The following is an 8,377-nucleotide window of genomic DNA, read 5'->3' as shown; positions in this document are numbered from 1 at the left end:
TTTGTTGTCAACTTTGAGGCAGCTTGGGAGGAATTGTCAATTAACATTTATCTATTGTGAAATGAATGTCATCAATAATTTTAGTACTTTAAGTACAAACAGAATTAGCATAAGGTTCTTCTAGGTAAAACTTTTTTCTTCTTTTCTTCTGTTTTTGCTTTCATATTTTCTTTTTTTCTCAATTTTGTTCTTGATTTTCTTCCTTTTTTTTGTTTTGAACTTTCGCATTTTTTATTTAGACAAAGAAATAATTTAAGGGAGAAGTATATGTACATGAATATTTGCTAGACAGGTACATGGCCCTTGGACACTTCACCATCACATTACAGAGGCTAGAGCCTTGGCTTGCAGATATGGATTTCAATAGTGATTAACTAGTTTCTGATGGTCTGCCAGGAGTTAAGTGAATAATTATGCTGAGGTGCTCTTCCTAGGTAGTCTTTTTTGTAGTTTATTGGGTTCTTGTTATTTGTGCTTTCTTTTGGTGAAATCTCAGGATGACAAGTGTGAGAATACTGATTTGAGTCTGGGAGTAGGCACTTCTGGCTAAAAATTTCAGAGGTTAGGTCTGTTTCCAGTCTGCCCCTCGAAGTCTCTGGAAAGCCAGCACCAGCATTGAGTAATGGTCTTTTTTACGTGCATACATAATTTGATATGGAGCTAGAAAAGAAAGAGAACAACCAATTGGTAGGATCTATTCTCTAACTCGCTTCAGGTTTTAACTCAGTTTTTTTCTACACAAGTTTAGGAGCAGGATCCCCCCTTCCTCTATTTTCTCTTTGGTTTCTTGATTGCAAATACATGGTTTTTTTCAGCTTTTCTTTCTTCCTCTTTTTGTCACTTTTCTATAATGTGATGCCGAATTGTTCAAGATCTATCCATATTGACCATTTGATCAACTGATCACAAAGATTTGATCTAAAGGATTTTGGAATGAAATGAGCCATCGGCACATGCTAGCTCTTTTGTTCATATATATAGTTCTCTAGTTTGAATCCTTGGTTCTTAGGTGCCCATATGCAAAATATAATGATACATATTACATCCTCTCGATTCCTTTGTACCCTGCAGAAAAACATACTTAGCTAAGTTTTGAAAAGGTTCTTTGCTTTATTTCATGGTCATCTGATTAGAATTATCCAAAATTATCATCCCGCATAGAATTGATTTACCTGGTACTTGGAGTTTTAACTTTTGCCTTTTGTCTACTCAAATATGAATATTTTGAATAATTCTATGATGTTAGGTTTGATTCATGAAACCTAGATTCTTAATCAACTATTATGCTGCTCTCTTGCTGTCTTGCACCTAGAGTACCACCTTAAGCCTATTTCTTTTCATAAATAAGAATCACCTGCTAATCTTTTACCTCTTTGTCCACTTATCTAATATAAATCTTTCGATTAATTCTATAACATTAGGGTTTTCAGAAACTCTAGATTCTTATACCAACTCTTGTTCTTTCTTCACCTAGAGCTTTCTTAGACTTAAACCTAATTGTTTTTAAATATAAGAAAAATTTTTATATATATAACACGGTTCGCGCAGCCTTTTACAGCTGTGCATTGGGAATATCTCTATACTTTTTTTCATGGGGAGATATTTCCAATGCAAGGCTGCAAGAGACTGCAAATGGTGTGAGCAAGGTCTTATGAGGACCAAATCTGATTTTTTTCAAATTGGTGGGAGTCTCGTTCACTGTGCTTCCCTTTTATGATCTGAAGATGGTTTGGCTTTATGCATCAACAATGTAGCCTATATTTTTACCTAGAAATTGATGGAAAATTTTATAGACATTAAGGAAAATTCCTACAAGGTTTTAAGGACCCTTTTACCTTCATAGGAGTATTGTTCTTTCCTAATGACAAGGGATTAAGATGTCTATTATAAATACCTATTTTGCAGAGTCCAATATGATTAAGAATATTTCTCCTTTAATGATCTCTATTATATATAGTTAACAACTTAACATGAATCAGCATGTTGGTATCATAAATTGGGTTGAAGTGTTGAACCATTGCTCCCAAAAAGCAAGATATCATTAGTACTTGTTTGCTTCTTTTTCAGCCTGCAAACATTTCAAGCAAGATTCATCACCTCAAATTTTGGAAGAAACATTGAAAAAAAAAAAAAAACTCCTTGATAATGCCAATAAGAAAGGCGTGTGTACTGTAAAGCAAGGTTTCTAAAACTGGACCGGACAGGGAACTGTTCTGGGTCCAGTTCCCAGGTCGAACGGTCCGACCATCCGGTCCGAAAGGACAGCCTGCTCTGACAAAAAATAAAAAATAAAAATTTAAAAAACCCAAAAAACGTTCAAAAATCATTCCTGGGTCAGCAGTTTGCTGACCAAATCAACAGTTTTTGGCCAAATAACAATTTCGAGGTAAAACGGAACCGTTCAGTTGACCGATTCTCAGTTTTTCTGGTCTGACTGTCCAGTCTGATCCGGTTTTGAAAACATTGCTGTAAAAGGTCAATAACCCAATATTGGTCCACGGTCAGCATTTTCTTGTACAAAGTGGCCATTTACCAGATTCAAACCACATTCTTATGATCAGTTGCCAGACCGAGATTTTACCATTGGGATTTAGCAATGGCTCCCCAAAAGCATGTTTTATGTGTGAGATCTAAACTAATAAGCGTCTGTATTCATTGTAAATCTATTATATGTCCAACAACATGATTGTCCACAAGCTATCTATGTATCTCATACGGTCATACCACTTTGATGACCTGCCCAAAGGTACGTGCTGGGCTTTGATGGCCCGGCATGGCCCACTTTTGCGGGCCACCTGCATTGTAGTGGGCCGTGCCTGTCTGGCCTAGAACCCGTCAAGAGGGAAGCCTGGCACAGGACAAGGCCCGGGCTGATCCCTGGGAGCATGATTTTTAAAAATTATATAAAATAAATTAATAAGATAGACAATAAATTTAAAAAAGGAGTTGATGTATACAAATGTTTATATATGAAAGAATAAAATGAAATTAAAAAAATTACAATAAAATAGTATAACAAAATTGAAAATAAAAACTATATACATACATACATACAGTATCATATATCTCAATATACTGTTCAACTGACTTCTTTGTATTGAGACTTGTCATCTCAAGAGCTCTCCATTGCCCCTCAGGATACTTTGAATTGCTTCAATCCTAATCTTTACATGCTTCACCAAATTCTCATAGATATAAGCTGCTAGGAATGGCAACAGGTCGGGTTTGGAGCTTGAACCATGCATACTTCCCATCTCCAATTCCGAACTCTCCATTTTTTACCTTCATCTCCAATGGAGATGGGTTTCCCATCTTGACCCAAATCCCCAAATTCTTTTTTTATTTTTTAATTAAAAGTTTTCTTTGGAAAGAAGATTTACTTAAAAGAAGAAAAAAAACAATTAATCTAAATTGGTTTAATTAACACTTAATTAACATTTATTTGAGTTGAAATGATTATAAATCTATTGAATAACATACTAGTGAGCCACATGCAACCCATGAGAAAAATCAAAAAGTTGACTAATTTTATTAGTTAATGATCTGAAATATATTAAGGGAGTTTTTTTTTTCCAAAGGTCAATGTTGGGGGGCGGGGAGGGGGGAATTCATCTCTTAAATAGCAAGAGACCTTACTAACCAACCAGTTGACACTTTGGCAAGTGATGATCAAAACTAAATTAGTAAGAAAACTCTATTTATTGTTGTTTGTATAACAAAATATATATATATATATATATAGAAAGAAAAACTTGAATATCCTAAAAATCCTTGTTACAAATATTGATCTGAATAAGTTACTTTTCAAAAAAAACATGAATAAATTTGAACTGATATAAATTAATTTTCAAAATACTTTGAATTAATGAATAATTAGTTACCAAAAAAATATCAAAAAAAATCAGTAAATTAGATTTTTAAAAATAACTTTCACTAAACTAAATTACCAAAAACATGAAAAGCAGATTATGGAAATCACTAAATCAAAATTTCCTAATAAATATCAAAAAGCAATGTAAATTACCAATAATTATGGAAATTATTAAAACTTAAAAAAAAACATTAAATCTCCCAAATAGTTAGGGAAATTAGTGAAAATTCCCTAAAAATTTTCTAATTTAATATTTAATAATTACCATAAAACAATGTAAATTGAAAATATCAATAAATAATTTTCATTACCAAAGTTAATTTTTGAAACCAATAATTTTTTGAAATTACCTGAAAATTATTAAAAATTTCAAAAAAAAAATAATATTTGAATTTTTCAAATTAATGGCCTTTGAGATTTCAAAAAGTATCACAAAAAATACAATTAAAATACTACTGGGCAGGTTGGGTTGGTATCAAGTTGAACCCCATAGGTTGGGGCAGGATCAGAAATTGCATAGTGTTTAGTCAGCGTTGGGTTGGCTTTGAGTGGAAGCATGGGAAGGTCGGGTTAGGGTTGAATCAAACCTGTGCAAACCCTCCAAACCCTATAGCGGTCAACTTGATACCAACCCAACCCATGTCGCAGTCTTTCAATTGTATTTTTCGTGACACATTTTGAAAATTCAAGAATCATTAATTTAATTTGAAAATTGGTTTATGGATTATTTGGTTGACATATGTATTCCCCTATATATTTTTATTATGTATGGACTTTTTTGAAAGAAAATGAAGTAGAAAGAGCCGTATGACATTCTTAATTAGGCATGACCATGGGCCAGGTTTTAGGATGTATGCATAGTTTTTAAACTGACCCAGAGACTGAACCGGTCAGGGGTCCGGTTACCGGGTCGAACGGTCCAACCATTCAAACCGAACGACTGGCCTGTTCTGACAAAAAATAAAAAATAATAATAAATAAAAGGTCAAAACCGTTCGAACGGTTCGAATGGTTAACCACCCTGGTTAGCGGTTTGCTGACCAAAATCAACGGTTTTTGGAGAAAATCCTGTTTTGGGGAAAAATGGAACCAGTCACCTAACCAATTCCTGGTTTTTCCGGTCTGACTATCCGGTTTTTAAAACAAAATTTAGATTAATAAAAGTTAGTTTTATAATTAATAAATTTCTCACAGAAAAATTAATTTTATAAGATTACTATTTTATTAATTTTATTATAAACTAATTTTAGGTATAATATTAGTAATTTAATTGGACTTTAAATTAACAAAAATTTTAAAAATATTTAATATATCACAATTAATTGGGATCTAGTTAGGGCGGGGACTTTACCCCCCATCCTGGTTCCCATTCCTAATTGATGAATATCTGAATAAATCCTCATCCCCATCCCCACCAGAGAAATCTCTCTATCGACCTGATTAAATTACGGAGGTCTGATATACCTAAGGGGATAGGGAAATTACCATCCTTAGTTTCTCCATTGAAACTTGGTAGAACCAACAAGAAACAAAATTCACGCTTGATGTATGGCCAAATAGGAAACCTGTCGTGCAGTAATATATCATGCAAAATTTCAAGTAGACAAGATTAAATTATGCATCCTTTTGGATCATATAATGCATCACATCACTATTTTACAATAGGGCTGAATCGAACCGAGTTCTAATCGAATAGTTCGCGCTCGTGTTCGATTAGGTTTGATTTGAGTTCAATTCTAATCGAGTTCAAATCTCAAGTTAAGTTTGATTAATTATTCAAACTTGAGCTCAGTCAATAAAAAGTTTAGCTCGAAAGCTCACGAATTTGGTTCAAGTAACATTTATATACATACATATATATTATAGAATATAAAAATGTATTTTATAATATATGTTATGAAAATATATTTTTATATCCATATATAATATAAGAACATACTATATATTACAAAAAATATATAATATAAAAATATATTCATTTTTGAGCTTTCAAACCAAAATTTAAAGCTCATTGAATATTTAATCAAATCGAACTCAAATCAAGAAATAGAGTTCGATTCGAACATGAACTCTTTAGTTGAACCAAGCCAAGACATGTAGAAGTTCGGCTTGGCTGGCTTGATTGCACCCTTATTTTACCATGCTAGGAATTTCCAACAGGAAAGCTCAAACAGTGTGATAAAGAGTACTATAGAACACAATATGTTAGCCATTAATGGTTCTCTACAGTAGGCAAACTTTCGATTGCTCCTACTGATGCATATCTGTTCATAGGATTAAAGAACTAGCAATTATAATCCTATGAGAGTACCAGGAATGGCATTAGTAATCAGATATTATGTTAATCCCATAAAAGATAGAAGTGGTAGTCAACTTACAGAGGATAGAGAATCGTCACTCACTGACCTGGTGGTCGACTTAGAACAAATGCGGAACAGAATCTGCTCCTCACACATGGGGCCTCACAGGCACATCCACCGTGCATTGGGAACACCTCCCGTGAATAATAACTTATAAATATGGGAGATGTTTCCAATGCATGATAGGATATGAGTGTGAGATCGGTGTGAGGTGCCTTGTGTGAGGAGAAGATCCCATCTCAATAAATGCATGCACATATACTAGAATGTACATTTCTTTCATATATTTTGCTTTGCATGAAAAGTACCCGAGATGCTCTCCAATGGTTCTGGAGATCAAATCATCCCCCCCCAACGTCCCACGGCACACCCCCGCCGTTTATTGGGAACATCTCCCCATTATAATACCAGAAATGATGATGTCATCATCGGGAAATGTTCCCAATACAAGGTGTGAATGTATTGTGGGACGTTGTGGGGGGATACCCATGTCTGTGTTGTACGCTGCTTTTTCTTTCTTCTAATTGATGCTCTCTAGTTTTCTAGTGTTGTGTGATTGGGATCTTGAGACATCTCATGGTTTTAAAGGCCCAGTTCGTCTCCATTTATTTGGGTGAGTTTATCTTATTGTTTTAGAGGTGTAAATCGGGCCATGCCGCCCGCAACCCGTGTGCCAGCCTGGCCCAATACAGCCCATATATATATATATATATATATATATATATATATATATATATATATATATAATTTTATTTTCAATTTTATTATTGCATATATAAACAATATTGTATACATCAAAATTCATATAAAATAAAATTTTTAGATCTTTTTTATTTTTTTCTATTTTATAATTTATGTTAAAATTTTCATTATTTTTTCAAAATTTTTAAAGAAACATGGCTTGGCCCGGTTTATAATCCAACCTAGCCCAAGGCTCAGCCCGCGGCACGCACAGCATGGGCCATTACGGGCTCAGGTCGTGAGCCATGCCGGGCCAACCCCCAAAGTATCCCAAGGGAAAGAAGCATGGCATACAGCCTACACTTTGCACGGGTCACATGCAGGCTGTGGCGTACCGGCCTAGCAAAGCCCAATTTACACCTCTAAATATAAGTTATTTGAGTAAGGAGAGAGAGGGGGAAAGTATTATCAATGTATGCGAGTAAATTACTTATTCACCCCAGGAGGGTTTCTAGAATCTTTCATTTACCGGCCATGAAAATCAATATAGCAACAAACGATCACACAGGGATTCTAGTCAATTACTCAATTCAAGACCAACTTACGTACCCGCGGCTAAATACCACCAGCAAACCAGTGGGGTCTAAAGGGAGGAAGGAGGTGAATTTGTCTAATAAAAGCATTTTTATTTGTTGGAAGTCTATTAATTCAAGTCTTCTTTCCTCCAATCAAAAGGAAAATGAGAAAAGAATGTTAACCTTCACAATTATTAAATCATAAAATAATAATATAATAATAATAATAATAGTCAGCCAACTTTTGATGTATTGAGCGGAGATTGGGTAAGATGCTTACGTACCGTATCGGGTGCAGTGGATCCGAGATGTTGTTTTGCTGCAAAATTTTTTGTATGATATTCCTATTATTCTCTCATTTGTGGACCCACATGATCGGTTTGTCTCATGCTTGTACAGCTGCAGCCGGGACCCATCATCCAACGACCAAGGTATCCCTCGTGTCGTTTGGGCTGAAAAAAGTGTGCTGACGTTTGACTAGGTGATCACGTTGGGAGGATGTTGGGACGTATTCTCTTGTAGTTCGGATGTTGTTCTTCACTAGGGGTGGATTTGAACTGAATCGAGCTGAATATTTAGCTATTCAAGTTCAATTCGCTAATAAATTATTAGGCTTGAGTTCGTGCTTGACTTGAGTCAAAAGTTCGGAAGTTCAAGTTCGGTTGTCTTTGATTGTAGGTCTCTCTCAACTACGGAGGTGTCGAGCTAAGGTCTCCCTCAACTATCGAGGTGCTGAGCCAAGGTCTTTCTCAGCAGTCGAGGTGCCGAGCCGAGATGACACCCTACATATATACATATGTATATAGGCTCGAGCCGAGCTCAATTAGCAAACAAGCATATATATTAGGCTCGAAACTCAGTTTAGACTAAACTCGAGCTTTTCACAAGCC

The sequence above is a fragment of the Nelumbo nucifera genome, chromosome 3 (genome assembly GCF_055504915.1).
Source record: "Nelumbo nucifera cultivar China Antique chromosome 3, China Antique-T2T, whole genome shotgun sequence".
NCBI lineage: Eukaryota > Viridiplantae > Streptophyta > Magnoliopsida > Proteales > Nelumbonaceae > Nelumbo > Nelumbo nucifera.
Note: the sequence above shows the minus strand (reverse complement) of the source record.